This window comes from Rhinopithecus bieti, unplaced genomic scaffold (assembly GCF_001698545.2).
Source record: "Rhinopithecus bieti isolate Rb0 unplaced genomic scaffold, ASM169854v2 scaffold_5260, whole genome shotgun sequence".
Taxonomy (NCBI): domain Eukaryota; kingdom Metazoa; phylum Chordata; class Mammalia; order Primates; family Cercopithecidae; genus Rhinopithecus; species Rhinopithecus bieti.
Genome location: NW_016805896.1, coordinates 6,504,459 through 6,519,144, shown reverse-complemented (window position 1 = coordinate 6,519,144; position 14,686 = coordinate 6,504,459). Strand labels below are relative to the sequence as shown.

The 14,686-nt window shown below is 35.3% G+C and overlaps 1 protein-coding gene across 1 annotated transcript in view; it reads right to left on the bottom strand.

The window, feature by feature from the left end:
* The window catches only part of CCDC178 (coiled-coil domain containing 178), a 528,736-nt gene that overhangs the window by 513,525 nt on the left and 525 nt on the right, over positions 1-14,686 (bottom strand). Inside the window, exon 2 of the mRNA XM_017873932.1 lies at positions 14,026-14,145. The gene's annotated coding sequence lies outside the window, so the exon portion shown is untranslated. The remainder of the gene's footprint in view (positions 1-14,025; positions 14,146-14,686) is intronic.

Below are 14,686 nucleotides of genomic sequence, written 5' to 3'. Positions count from 1 at the left end.
GAGAAAGTTAATATAGGGACAAAAGTCAGTCTTCAGTAAACAATAACAAGATGAAACCATTTTTGCAGAAGTTATAATAAAGTAATAGAAGAATCAAATTATCACATAGCAAAATGTAGTAGAGACATGCAAACTGCAAAAGAGTGGCATAAAAAGTAATAACATTTATGTTGTGAATGTGTATATTAAATCCTATAAGGGAGAAAAAATAATATATGATATAAATATTACACATTCCTCTTTGAGAAAGGAAAGCATGAAATAAAAAGAACCTCTTTTAATTCAGGGAAACTCCCTTAATGAAATAACAAATGTAAAGAAAATCACTTTTATCTAGCAATTTTGTAAATTCAGGTAACCATGTTGTAAATCACTTATCTTCAATGGTCATTGCAACTAGAGAATATAGAGTATTTGCAACCCAAGGAAACAAAGAAAGAAGCTATTTCTTAACAAAAGTAAGTTTAAACTTGAGATAGCATTACTGTTAAAGGTAGATTATATATGCTATGTTCCAGCCATTTTGTGTAAAATGATCAATACTTTCATGTTGTAAAATTATTTTCTCTTCCATCTAAAATGGAAAATTTGTTTTCAACACTAGTATGTATTTAGATAATTATGTGACATGATAAAAACAAAGCTAGGAGATATTGGTTCAGAAACTGTATTTATATTAATCACTTCAGATACATCTGTACCTACAAAGAATTATCGACAAAAAAATAGCCTCTTGTTGTGCTAAAATCAAAAAATTGCCACAAGAGCTTTACTTGAGTAAAGTAAGAGTAAGCCTCTGATAGCTTCTAAACCTAAATATAATAAAACTATTTGGAGCTTTGTTTATTATTAAACATTATTTTTTGTCAATGTGTAACTGCTCATTAGCAGTAAATATAATACGAAATGCACAATGAAACACTTTTGATGAAATAGTCTTTTATATCTTAACTACTCTGGATTATATTTTGGGATTGTGGTAGAAGTAATAATATGGGTTCATTGCACAATTTCCTCTTTCTCAGAAATAGGAAAACTACATTTGCTGACCTCTCTTGCAGACAGTTTCAGGACCATAACTGGATTCTGGCCAATGAAATGTAGAGTAGATCTTGACCTTAAAATCATTCCATTTGCCTCTCCAGCCCTCTTCCTTTCCATGGAACCTTAGAAGCCATGTGTTCCAGATGGTAGAGCTGCAGTGAAAGAAGCCGGATCCCTAGACCACTCCTTGAAGAGGACCCTATCAAGGAAAGCTGCCTTATCCACCTCACTAACATCATCAAAGAAGAGATCTTTGTTTTGTTAAACCACGGTGATGTTGGACTTTTGCAAAACATAGTCTAACCTGTTATAATAGAGGGCTGTACTATTAAGTTTGTTAACTAATCAAAATATTAATCAGTAGCTTAAAATCACAATTGCTTAAAAATGAACGTGAGCAATAATAATGGAAATGGCTCAAGTGATGATTCACTGTCCTCAAAACCAAAAGAATGAAGTCTACATAAGTGAAATACAAATGATTTTACTTTAAACAGTGGAGTAGTAGAGCATGGAAAACTAACCATTTATATTATTTGGGACATTTTCTGTGTTGAAAGCCAAGAAAACTTCCTGCATACTAAGAGTCTTCACATCTTTCTTAGAACATCTGAATTATAGGCATTCTCAATTATAAACATAACAATTTTTTTAAAAATCCAGTAACATGATTTTTCACAGGTCATACTGGCTATTCACATTTGGTTATTTGGATGCCACCATCATATTTTTCGTTATTTTCACTTACTGTTTGTGGTGTTATTTAAGTCAATTTACACCAATTCACATTAGGATGACATATTTTCTGGTAGATATGAAAATAAATACATAGCTTTTATAACACAAATTTTCATATACAACTTTACATTTAGTTGACTTAGAGAAAAACTTTAATCTTGTTACTGCCAGTGATACAAATACTCCTACTAGGAGCCACTCTATAATAAAGGACAGTAGGTTCCCAGGTAATCAAACTACACCCTCCTTTACCCCAAATAGCACCATATTTGTTAAAACATTATTTTATCAGCTGAAGATATTGAATTATTAATTGCATCTGTTCTCTCTATTCAGCCCCCCCCAGCTCATCTACTCCCATTTTTATATCATAACAAGACTTTGTAGTTTTTTGTCTAAAGGTTTTTGACCTAGAGAAAAGCAGAAGCAGTCTGAAATCTCTTTGATCTTAACTCATGGGATATCCTAGAGAAGAATGTAGGATCAGTGAGGTGTGTAGAAGTATTCCTCAGTGGTGATGGAAGAGGTCTGTGAGCCCAACAAGGCTGTGGTAGCAGCAAAGGAGGTGACCAGATTTTGCAGAGATGACTGCTGGGTGCACTGCAGGCTGCATCACAGGCATGAGAGCTGCCAACTGCGCTCAGCTTCTTATGGGCCTGGGGGCCACATCAAGTCAGCAGTGATCTATAAGATCCATGAGAAGGCTGGTACTCTCAGTGGAAGAGATGACACGTGGCAGGAGGGTTTGGCTGGGTATGGGGAGGGGGATACAAGTGATATCAAGATTGACTGAGGGTAAATTTGCTGCTAAACTAGTAGAAAGGCGCCACAGAATTGGAATTTAGTTGACTTAGAGAAAACTTCAGTGTGGTGTTCTTTACACACTCAGTTTCTGGGCTATGGTTCATGCTTTCTATACCAGCAAAAGTATATTAGTAGAGCCTAAACATTTTAGCAGAGTTTTCTAAGCGAACTGTAAGTTTTGCTTAAAGATGGTAGTAATAGATTTCTCCAACCCAAGTTTTAATATAAATCTCCCATGCCCTCTCTATAAACACACACACACACACAAACACACAAATTGAATACTCCTTGATGCACATACCGATACCCTGTGATGCTCTTCCTTCTGATTTTACACACTCCAGGTTCCTCTCAGTAGCAAAGAAACACATCTCCTTGAGAAACACATCCAGTAACTTATCTAAAGAAGGACTGAAACTCCCAATAAGGGAAACACTATCTTCATGCTGTTTCTACCTATGGATTATTTATGATGCTCTGTAAGATAAACGTCAGAAATATTTTTTTAATTGCATGGCTTTGTCCATAAATTTAATTACCATTTTAAAGGTATCAAGAAACAGCTGCCTTGAACTTCTTCAAATCTACCATCTCTTAAGGAACTAAATATTGAGAACAGTTACATTGATTAATGTGGTAGTAAGGCATATGAAATATGATCTTTTAGAGGCGTAATTATTGCCTTTGTAAGAGAGACTGATATTATCAACTATTCTGAGGTTATGTTTGAATAACAAAGAAATTACTCAGTGTCTGTTAACATTAGTTTAGAAATTTTAACACTCACCAAGTTCTGTTTATTCTTCTAAAGCATAACACTCCATTCTACTAGTCATTTTATAAACCTTGTAGGCTTTAAAGTTTGGATAACGTGAAGGGTATATTGAGTTTTCCCACAAAGGATACATCTAAAATTCTATTGAGAATTGTTACCTAGGGCTGATTTTCTGCTTCTGCAAAAGGATATCCATGCATTGGCATGGCATCTCCAGAGTATATCCAATTTTATTCATCCAGATTCTCTAAATGGTCTTCCTCAAAATGCAAACTACTGAATTAATACAAAGCATATGTTGCTAAATAAAAAAATTCTAGTTCATATGAGCTACCAAATTAAAATTTAATAAAATGGAAAGACTAAGTCTCCCTTAAATATGATCTTGTCAAAAGGTCATGAGTTTTCTTTTCCTACTAGAGGCCTTCAAACACTAGATTGAAAACAGGTAATGTACTGCTGCCCTGCCCCAACCCATCACCACTAGTCACTCAATGTTCTTCCACTTATGATCTTTACCAGAGGCCAGTAAGCCATCTATAGGGAAGGAAAATATGAGACTAAAATGAATAAGAAAATAAAGATGAATAGGGTGAAATTTCACAACGTGGTTTTATTTATCCATAAATATAGCTTTAAGCTGTTAGTTGAGAAAATGTAATACAATGCTAAGGTTTCCTATTATGTTCATTCTAAACAGTAAAGTGCCTTAATAGCTTCCCACTCCATGACTGACCAACAATTCAATAGCAGATATTCTGTGTGTGTATGTGTGAGAGTGTGCATGTGTGTGTGTGTAGAAAGATACTTATACTTTCTTATACGTTTCACAAAGAAAATCAAAATGGATATCACTCTGAGTTTATCATTATGCCACAAGGGAAAAGGAAGTAATGCTTTCATTAGTAATTCTATTATTGAAATATGTTTAAGTATAAATGTTTGGCCTCTTTTAAATCACTATGACTAAGCAAAGATCTCAATACAAGCAATATTTAATATTTTCTAGAAATTTGTTAGTATTCAGTAAAGAAATCAAAATTCATCCAACAGTATAGCTTTTGAGAAGTATTAAATCAAGCTGGAAAATTAAGCTTTCCACTAATTTCCTATTGTTCTTAAATTCTTCATTAAGAGAAACAGTTTTGTTGCTGCAAAACAAAGATATAAATAAATATAAATAAATAATAGCACCCAGTAAGAAATCTGTGCTTAGTGAAATAACAGACAAATAAGAGTGCAAATGTGTAGCCATCTGGAGAATAAGAAAATCAAAAGTAATAAGCAGCACTGGGAATTTATTACAAAGAAATTATGCCAACAACTTCGTACAGCAGTTTTCTAAGGACATGTTCAAATTAGCGGGTAAAGAAATACATTTTATACTATATATTTGGACCCTACTGATACCATTTTATACATGATTTCATGGCATAATATTTGCTAAGTAATCTAAATTAGCTTGGCTATAAATGCTGTCATACTGATGCAAAATTTGCTATCACACCACAGTCAGTCCCCAGAAATGACACAGTTTGATGGAACTGTCTAGAGCCAGAGGTTGTGACATTGGGCTGTCTGCAACATTGTTTCAGAGAAATTAATAAATCTGAAAGCAACTGAGGTATCAGGAAGACACAAAATGGAAGGTAGAAAGGAAAGGAGATAATTAAAACTATCTAGGTCAAAGAAACAAGCAAAAGTTCATGCTTACTGTACTTCAGGAGGGCTGTATATTTCACATGGGGATCTGAAATGATTCCCATCATCATAAGATTCATTTTGACAATTCTAACTCTCATCTGCTACTTCAGAATCTAGATGTAGGAGGAGGAAGAGGGAAAATATTTAAAATGTTCTTTCCCCGTGTCTTCATCAATTTTCAAGTTTTCCGCTAATTTTCAATATTTCAGAAATCAAATTCCATTAACAGGTGACATTTTCCTGCTGTTATCTTCAAACGCAGAAATTGTTATTTTGTTTTCTTTGAATCCACAGTACCTGGCAAATATTATGTGCTCAAAATATTTCTTGAACAGAATTGTTGAACTAGGAATGAGAGACCATCTGCAGAATTTTAGTTTAAAGTGGTCATAATTATTGGAGCAGAAATAAAAAAAACAGCTTTAGTTTGTTCCACTTAAGAGTTAATTATATTTTTTAAAAGAGCAATTTCAGGGCCTATTTTCTTAAAGCTATGCTGTTTTCTATCATAACCACTAGCCATGTTCAATTTTAAATTAAAATAGAGTTCCTTGGCTACATTAGTCACCTTCAAGTACTCAATAGACACATGTAGCTATAGGCTACTGCATCATAGCACAGCTCTATGATTGCAGAAAAGTCTTTTGGACAATGTTGTTTTAGAGCATGTAAGCAGCATATCCTCATTTCCCATGCATATTTTCTAAAGTGTATGTTAATTTATTCATTCAAAAAATGTATTCAATATATATTATATGCTTGGCACTGATGATGCCAGAATAAATGAGACCCTTTTCTAACTACTTCAAATCTTTTGTAGGAACGTATCACTCAACAGGAACAACACAGAGAGAAACAAGTGCTATGCGATGGAGGGCTTATTGGAGAAGACCATGATTAGAGGCAAAAAATGACCAAGAGAGAAGACTACTGAAGTGATCTTAGTAAACATTATTTATAATAATAATATTTATTATATAATACTATANGATATCAAGATTGACTGAGGGTAAATTTGCTGCTAAACTAGTAGAAAGGCGCCACAGAATTGGAATTTAGTTGACTTAGAGAAAAACTTCAGTGTGGTGTTCTTTACACACTCAGTTTCTGGGCTATGGTTCATGCTTTCTATACCAGCAAAAGTATATTAGTAGAGCCTAAACATTTTTAGCAGAGTTTTTCTAAGCGAACTGTAAGTTTTGCTTAAAGATGGTAGTAATAGATTTCTCCAACCCAAGTTTTAATATAAATCTCCCATGCCCTCTCTATAAACACACACACACACACAAACACACAAATTGAATACTCCTTGATGCACATACCGATACCCTGTGATGCTCTTCCTTCTGATTTTACACACTCCAGGTTCCTCTCAGTAGCAAAGAAACACATCTCCTTGAGAAACACATCCAGTAACTTATCTAAAGAAGGACTGAAACTCCCAATAAGGGAAACACTATCTTCATGCTGTTTCTACCTATGGATTATTTATGATGCTCTGTAAGATAAACGTCAGAAATATTTTTTTAATTGCATGGCTTTGTCCATAAATTTAATTACCATTTTTAAAGGTATCAAGAAACAGCTGCCTTGAACTTCTTCAAATCTACCATCTCTTAAGGAACTAAATATTGAGAACAGTTACATTGATTAATGTGGTAGTAAGGCATATGAAATATGATCTTTTAGAGGCGTAATTATTGCCTTTGTAAGAGAGACTGATATTATCAACTATTCTGAGGTTATGTTTGAATAACAAAGAAATTACTCAGTGTCTGTTAACATTAGTTTAGAAATTTTAACACTCACCAAGTTCTGTTTATTCTTCTAAAGCATAACACTCCATTCTACTAGTCATTTTTATAAACCTTGTAGGCTTTAAAGTTTGGATAACGTGAAGGGTATATTGAGTTTTCCCACAAAGGATACATCTAAAATTCTATTGAGAATTGTTACCTAGGGCTGATTTTTCTGCTTCTGCAAAAGGATATCCATGCATTGGCATGGCATCTCCAGAGTATATCCAATTTTTATTCATCCAGATTCTCTAAATGGTCTTCCTCAAAATGCAAACTACTGAATTAATACAAAGCATATGTTGCTAAATAAAAAAATTCTAGTTCATATGAGCTACCAAATTAAAATTTAATAAAAATGGAAAGACTAAGTCTCCCTTAAATATGATCTTGTCAAAAGGTCATGAGTTTTCTTTTCCTACTAGAGGCCTTCAAACACTAGATTGAAAACAGGTAATGTACTGCTGCCCTGCCCCCAACCCATCACCACTAGTCACTCAATGTTCTTCCACTTATGATCTTTACCAGAGGCCAGTAAGCCATCTATAGGGAAGGAAAATATGAGACTAAAATGAATAAGAAAATAAAGATGAATAGGGTGAAATTTCACAACGTGGTTTTATTTATCCATAAATATAGCTTTAAGCTGTTAGTTGAGAAAATGTAATACAATGCTAAGGTTTCCTATTATGTTCATTCTAAACAGTAAAGTGCCTTAATAGCTTCCCACTCCATGACTGACCAACAATTCAATAGCAGATATTCTGTGTGTGTATGTGTGAGAGTGTGCATGTGTGTGTGTGTAGAAAGATACTTATACTTTCTTATACGTTTCACAAAGAAAATCAAAATGGATATCACTCTGAGTTTATCATTATGCCACAAGGGAAAAAGGAAGTAATGCTTTCATTAGTAATTCTATTATTGAAATATGTTTAAGTATAAATGTTTGGCCTCTTTTAAATCACTATGACTAAGCAAAGATCTCAATACAAGCAATATTTAATATTTTTCTAGAAATTTGTTAGTATTCAGTAAAGAAATCAAAATTCATCCAACAGTATAGCTTTTGAGAAGTATTAAATCAAGCTGGAAAATTAAGCTTTCCACTAATTTCCTATTGTTCTTAAATTCTTCATTAAGAGAAACAGTTTTTGTTGCTGCAAAACAAAGATATAAATAAATATAAATAAATAATAGCACCCAGTAAGAAATCTGTGCTTAGTGAAATAACAGACAAATAAGAGTGCAAATGTGTAGCCATCTGGAGAATAAGAAAATCAAAAGTAATAAGCAGCACTGGGAATTTATTACAAAGAAATTATGCCAACAACTTCGTACAGCAGTTTTCTAAGGACATGTTCAAATTAGCGGGTAAAGAAATACATTTTATACTATATATTTGGACCCTACTGATACCATTTTATACATGATTTCATGGCATAATATTTGCTAAGTAATCTAAATTAGCTTGGCTATAAATGCTGTCATACTGATGCAAAATTTGCTATCACACCACAGTCAGTCCCCAGAAATGACACAGTTTGATGGAACTGTCTAGAGCCAGAGGTTGTGACATTGGGCTGTCTGCAACATTGTTTCAGAGAAATTAATAAATCTGAAAGCAACTGAGGTATCAGGAAGACACAAAATGGAAGGTAGAAAGGAAAGGAGATAATTAAAACTATCTAGGTCAAAGAAACAAGCAAAAGTTCATGCTTACTGTACTTCAGGAGGGCTGTATATTTCACATGGGGATCTGAAATGATTCCCATCATCATAAGATTCATTTTGACAATTCTAACTCTCATCTGCTACTTCAGAATCTAGATGTAGGAGGAGGAAGAGGGAAAAATATTTAAAATGTTCTTTCCCCGTGTCTTCATCAATTTTCAAGTTTTCCGCTAATTTTCAATATTTCAGAAATCAAATTCCATTAACAGGTGACATTTTCCTGCTGTTATCTTCAAACGCAGAAATTGTTATTTTGTTTTTCTTTGAATCCACAGTACCTGGCAAATATTATGTGCTCAAAAATATTTCTTGAACAGAATTGTTGAACTAGGAATGAGAGACCATCTGCAGAATTTTAGTTTAAAGTGGTCATAATTATTGGAGCAGAAATAAAAAAAACAGCTTTAGTTTGTTCCACTTAAGAGTTAATTATATTTTTTAAAAAGAGCAATTTCAGGGCCTATTTTCTTAAAGCTATGCTGTTTTCTATCATAACCACTAGCCATGTTCAATTTTAAATTAAAAATAGAGTTCCTTGGCTACATTAGTCACCTTCAAGTACTCAATAGACACATGTAGCTATAGGCTACTGCATCATAGCACAGCTCTATGATTGCAGAAAAGTCTTTTGGACAATGTTGTTTTAGAGCATGTAAGCAGCATATCCTCATTTCCCATGCATATTTTTCTAAAGTGTATGTTAATTTATTCATTCAAAAAATGTATTCAATATATATTATATGCTTGGCACTGATGATGCCAGAATAAATGAGACCCTTTTCTAACTACTTCAAATCTTTTGTAGGAACGTATCACTCAACAGGAACAACACAGAGAGAAACAAGTGCTATGCGATGGAGGGCTTATTGGAGAAGACCATGATTAGAGGCAAAAAATGACCAAGAGAGAAGACTACTGAAGTGATCTTAGTAAACATTATTTATAATAATAATATTTATTATATAATACTATAATAAGCTACAGGAAGTAGAAATGGAAAGGAGGAACTAAGAGTCAAATGCTATTTAAGAGACAGAAACAGTGTGATTTGATGATAAATTAAATGCAGTAACTGAAAAAGAGGGATCTAGAATGACTCCCGTATCTCTAGCATGAAAGAATGAATAGCCTGCACTGCCATTATCTGAAATCAGATCTATGTGAGGAAAACTGGGTTGACAGAGGAGAGAGGACTACTGAAACTTCACTTATGGGTGCTTTTTAATGACGATGGTGTATGTGTGTCCAATACTCATGAGAAGGTTTTAGACTGGAAACAGAGTTTTGGGAATTATTATTATAGAACTATAGTTGGATCAGATCATATAACAGCAGCAATGAAGAAAAGGAATTTAGACATGAAAGTCAAGAATAGTTAACATTAACAATTTCTAGAAAAATTGAAGGAAAAAAAATGAATGGGATCATAGAAAACAAGAGAAAGGAGTTTCAACCTGGAGTCAAATTTCCAAAAAGTAACAGAAGACAAAGACTAGAAAAAATACAAACAGGTCCATTTCATCTAGCAGAAGGTCATGAATGACCTTAACACAAACATTTCCCATAAGTGATAGGAGCAGAGTTTAGGTAACAAGATGTCCAGGACAGAAAGAATGAGGATGATGAAAGACATGCATAGACCACTTTTTCTAGGACTTGAGCAGATACAAGCTGGAAAGAGCTAGACATGAAGTGAGATGTAGATGCAAAGGAGGATGCTATTTGTTTACTGGTTTTAATGTGGAAAAGAATTGAGCATTTATTGCTGCATCCATAATCTATGCATATAATAGGTTCATCTTAGCTGGTTTGGATTGATCGCAGTTTATTTCCAGAGCTACTGACCCTTGGCCAATGCTGTAAAATGTATTAACTAAAGATAAATGATGTTTTATAACCATGGATCCATGAATTGTTTCAGAGCAAGAAGTATCAGTCTGCTAGCACTGTTTAGTAATAATAATTGAATTTGTAATTGCACCTAATTTCAGTGGAGTCTGGGGAAGGAAGACATTCAAAGTAAAGGCTGGTAACATAGCTAGAATACATCTATATGAAAATCTTAGTATAAGAGATCTCCACTGTGAGATTTGGGTCTTCTGCTACAGAAGTGCTTCACATGCACACCAGTAGTGGTTATAGTCTGGTACAGGCTAAGAGCACCTGTGTGACCCAGAGGTGGTAGAACAAAAGAAACCTGTGCCTGGAACCTCTAGGTCCTTTTTCATGCATATTTTTCTTGTGTTGTTTCTGTGTTATGCTATATCCTTTGCCTGTAATCAAGTTGTTCTGGGAGTACAAACCGAGCAAATGGAGTTTCCTAAGCAATGGACCACTTAGGGTGATTAAAGTGTAATTACCTCTGACTCACATAACTTCTCTAACAAAAATGCTCAGCCTTTTGCAGCCTCTCAAAGAATTTGTCACAAGTGTAATTTGTAGACTCAACAGTTACAATTTATGAGGATAGTTTTTAACCTCAAGGAAGATAAATTTAAATAATAAAGTCTCATTTACACAAAGAAAATTTTAAAGAAACAAAATAATTGTCTAGTTTGTCCATTAAACAACTTACCATCAGTACAGGGATGTTCAAATAACTAATTTCCATACAAACTATAACTTGTTGGCTGTGCTCTTTTACTGTCTATTCAACCATATTGTCGCCCCTCCACCTTTGGTTTTCTATTTAACATGCCCAGGTATCTCATCCAGTTCATTGGTTTGTGGTTAAATCCAAAGGTTTTCCAGCATCTAAGGGCAGGCTGAATCCCTTCGGTTCACATGAAAGACCTTCTAATTATCTCTGTTCACACACACATTAAGTACCCAGAAAGTGAGACCAGATGGTAATGTTCATAGATGTAAACTAACACAAAATAGACATGTCATGGTTAAAGTAGTTCAATCAAATGCCAAAGAACATAGTTTTCCAATCAGTTAGATGTAGAATTCAGTTCCTCACGGGCCCATTATTGGCTGGCTATCTGACCTTGGGAAGGGTAGTTAATGTATTTGAACTTCAGTCTTTGCTGTGGAAAATGGTGAAAATAACAGTATTTCACAGTGTCATTGTGAGGGTTAAAATAAGATAATGTGTATAGAATATTTAGTCCAGTCACCAGCATGCAATAACAGCAGCAATGAAGAAAAGGAATTTAGACATGAAAGTCAAGAACATATGTAACAAACCTGCACGTTATGCACATGTACCCTAGAACTTAAAGTATAATAAAAAAAAAAAAAAAAAAAAAAACAATTTCTAGAGAAATTGAAGGGAACAAAATGAATGGGATCATAGAAAACAAGAGAAAGGAGTTTCAACCTGGAGTCAAGTTTCCAAAAAGTAACAGAAGACAAAGACTAGAAAAAATACAAACAGGTCCATTAATACATGGTAATAATTTAAATTCAGTGAACTAGGGTTCATTAACAAATTACATGTCCATAAATACAATGCATGCAAATATCAGTTTTCTAATATGAAGGTAAGTTTAAATTTACCTAACTGAATTTTTATGAACATTGACTGACTATATCAAGGGACTATGGCCAGACCACATATGAAAATAAAACTCTGATCCACATGTCTGCATCAACCAGTCCAGAAAGCCAAACCATAACTTCCACACTGATCAGCCTGGAACAGTCAGGACTTTGTTGATGACTGCCAGCTTTCCTAATTATTGCTCCTGGTTCCAATTCAAGACCAAGCAGAGAAAGCCAAATAAGATCCTCAGACTAGTCCTATAAAATATCCTGCTTCTAGTTAGCCCTCCTTCAGCATCACCATGTCAATAACCTCCAATCAAAACATACCTGAAGCTTTATAGCTTTCCCACTCCCTTGTCTGCCTTTGAGTCTCTCTCCAATGCAAGTGACAGTGGCTGACTCCCTTCCTACAGCAAGATCTGAATAGATAGCCTCTGCTTCTTCTAATGTGAGTGGCCTTCTTCTATTTCAGCAGCATTATAAATGAAGTTAAAAGTTCAACATCAATTTTAAAATGCCATATACAGCACACACACACACACACACACACGGCAAACATACACACATAATTAGTGTCATTGTGCAGAAGTTACCATGGCCATTAGAGCTCACACACATGCAACCATCTGCTTGTAGATGTTCTAATTTTCCACCAGGTATATAACCCAGATGCTTATAAAATAATCAATCCAGTTCTCTCCCTGTATCATTTCCTCAATACAAATTCTTCAACTACTTTAAATATTCCAGTGCTTAATCTTTCTGCTTTTCCCTGCTCATTCACCATACATCATCTTCCTTTCCATTTTGTCTGTACTCCGCAGTCTAGCATTTTAGCAACCAATATTCTCATTGATCTTCAGTCCCATAAGCCTAGATAAACTCTGAGTAGACAAATACAGATTTTTCCCCAGCAATTCTCTTTCCTAGAGGGCTCCTTTTTTTGTGAAATTGTTTTCCCACTCCATCCACATAGTCTGACATTGCTGCCAATTGTAGTAGTCCTATCCCCAACATAAATGTTCTTGGGACAGACAAATTGAACCAACTGAGGTCAAGAAGAATCCATCGAGTGTTTCTAGATTTTCTTTTTAGGTGCAAGTTTGGGAATTTATGAGTCCAGTGCTCTTGGAAATCATGGTTCTAGACTGGTGGAATAAGCCAGTGTGAGAATGAAGTCCATATTCTAAAGACAAAAGAAAGAAGAATATATGCAGTTATCCCATTCACTGCTATGGAATATAGAACAGGAAGAAAAATTCTGAGGATGTGGTAACAAATTAGTTGAGTCTGAGGTTGTGTTGAATCTGAGGTGGGAGCAGGAGAGAGAAGTCTGGGTTGTGGATAAAAGCTCTGGCAGCAATCCCAACCCATTCAGGGATAGTGCGTAGACTAACAATCAAACTCGTATTTTCGATAGTTCTGGAAATTAGCCAGATATAGTTTATAATAAAATTGTATAACTACAACAGTAAAGTGAAAAGTATTATATATTCAAGATAGAAATACACTAGTTTCTGTACGAATGTCTAAATAACAATTGAACACAAATAGCTGAAAATCCTCTGGATTCTTGGACTTGTCTTGCAACTAGTCATGTCTCTGAGTTCTTAAACTTGGTAAGTGGTGTTCTAAAACCTATTACTACAGCAGGACAAAGGAACAATATTTTGAGGGTAGGAGTGGTCAAGAATGCTGTATTTGGGTCAAGATGCCCAAAGCAATCAATACACAACAGATTATCCAACGATAAATAGGAGTGATAAGCTACCAAGTCAATTCACAAATATTTATTGAGTAGTGGATGAATGTCAAGAAAATAATAATAGAAAATGCTTTGAATTGGCAATCGGGAGATTCTTATATTCCTGAGTTTGAAGATTGCTGGATCTGACTTTTGTCAAGTCATAAATCAGCTCTAAATATCACTTTTCTCACCTGTAAAAGGGAGGTGTTGGAGTGGATCATCTTATTTGGGATGCTTTAAAGCAAGCAAGTATACAATTCTCAGCCTCTCCGCCAGGAAGCTATTCACTATTTGACTTGATTGAGCAGACACTTGAAAATGAAATATCAAGAAAAGAAATCAATAACAGTTCAAAGGAATAATACATGAGCCACCACAAGGCGGCCTTATAAGCAAAATAAAAGTCGAAATAATTATTTTAACGGAATAAGACGCTGGAGACGCAGTTACAGACAAGATGAAGTTCCTCTAGGCGGCCAGAGGAGGGAGACTCTGCTTCCCTTCCCCGGCAGTGGGGACGTGGGGACGTGGGGACTGGGGGACCGGGGGACCGGGGGACTGGGGACTGGGGACTGGGGACTAGGGGACTTGGGACAGGGGTTGGGGGATTGGTGAACTGGAGGCCAGGGAAACAGGGGAACAGCGGGACTAGGGGACTGGGGAATTATGGGACTGGCGATTTGGGGGATTGTTTTCAAACGCTCGGGGCAAGGACTCCCCGCCGCCTCCGGAAGGGATGAAGAACTAGGCGACTCTAACTCCCGCGGGGAGGCCGGGAATTGCGTTTGGTTCTCCCACGGGAGTCGCGCAGGCGGGCGACCAGGCGGGGTGGGCGCCGCCCGGCAGCTCCCC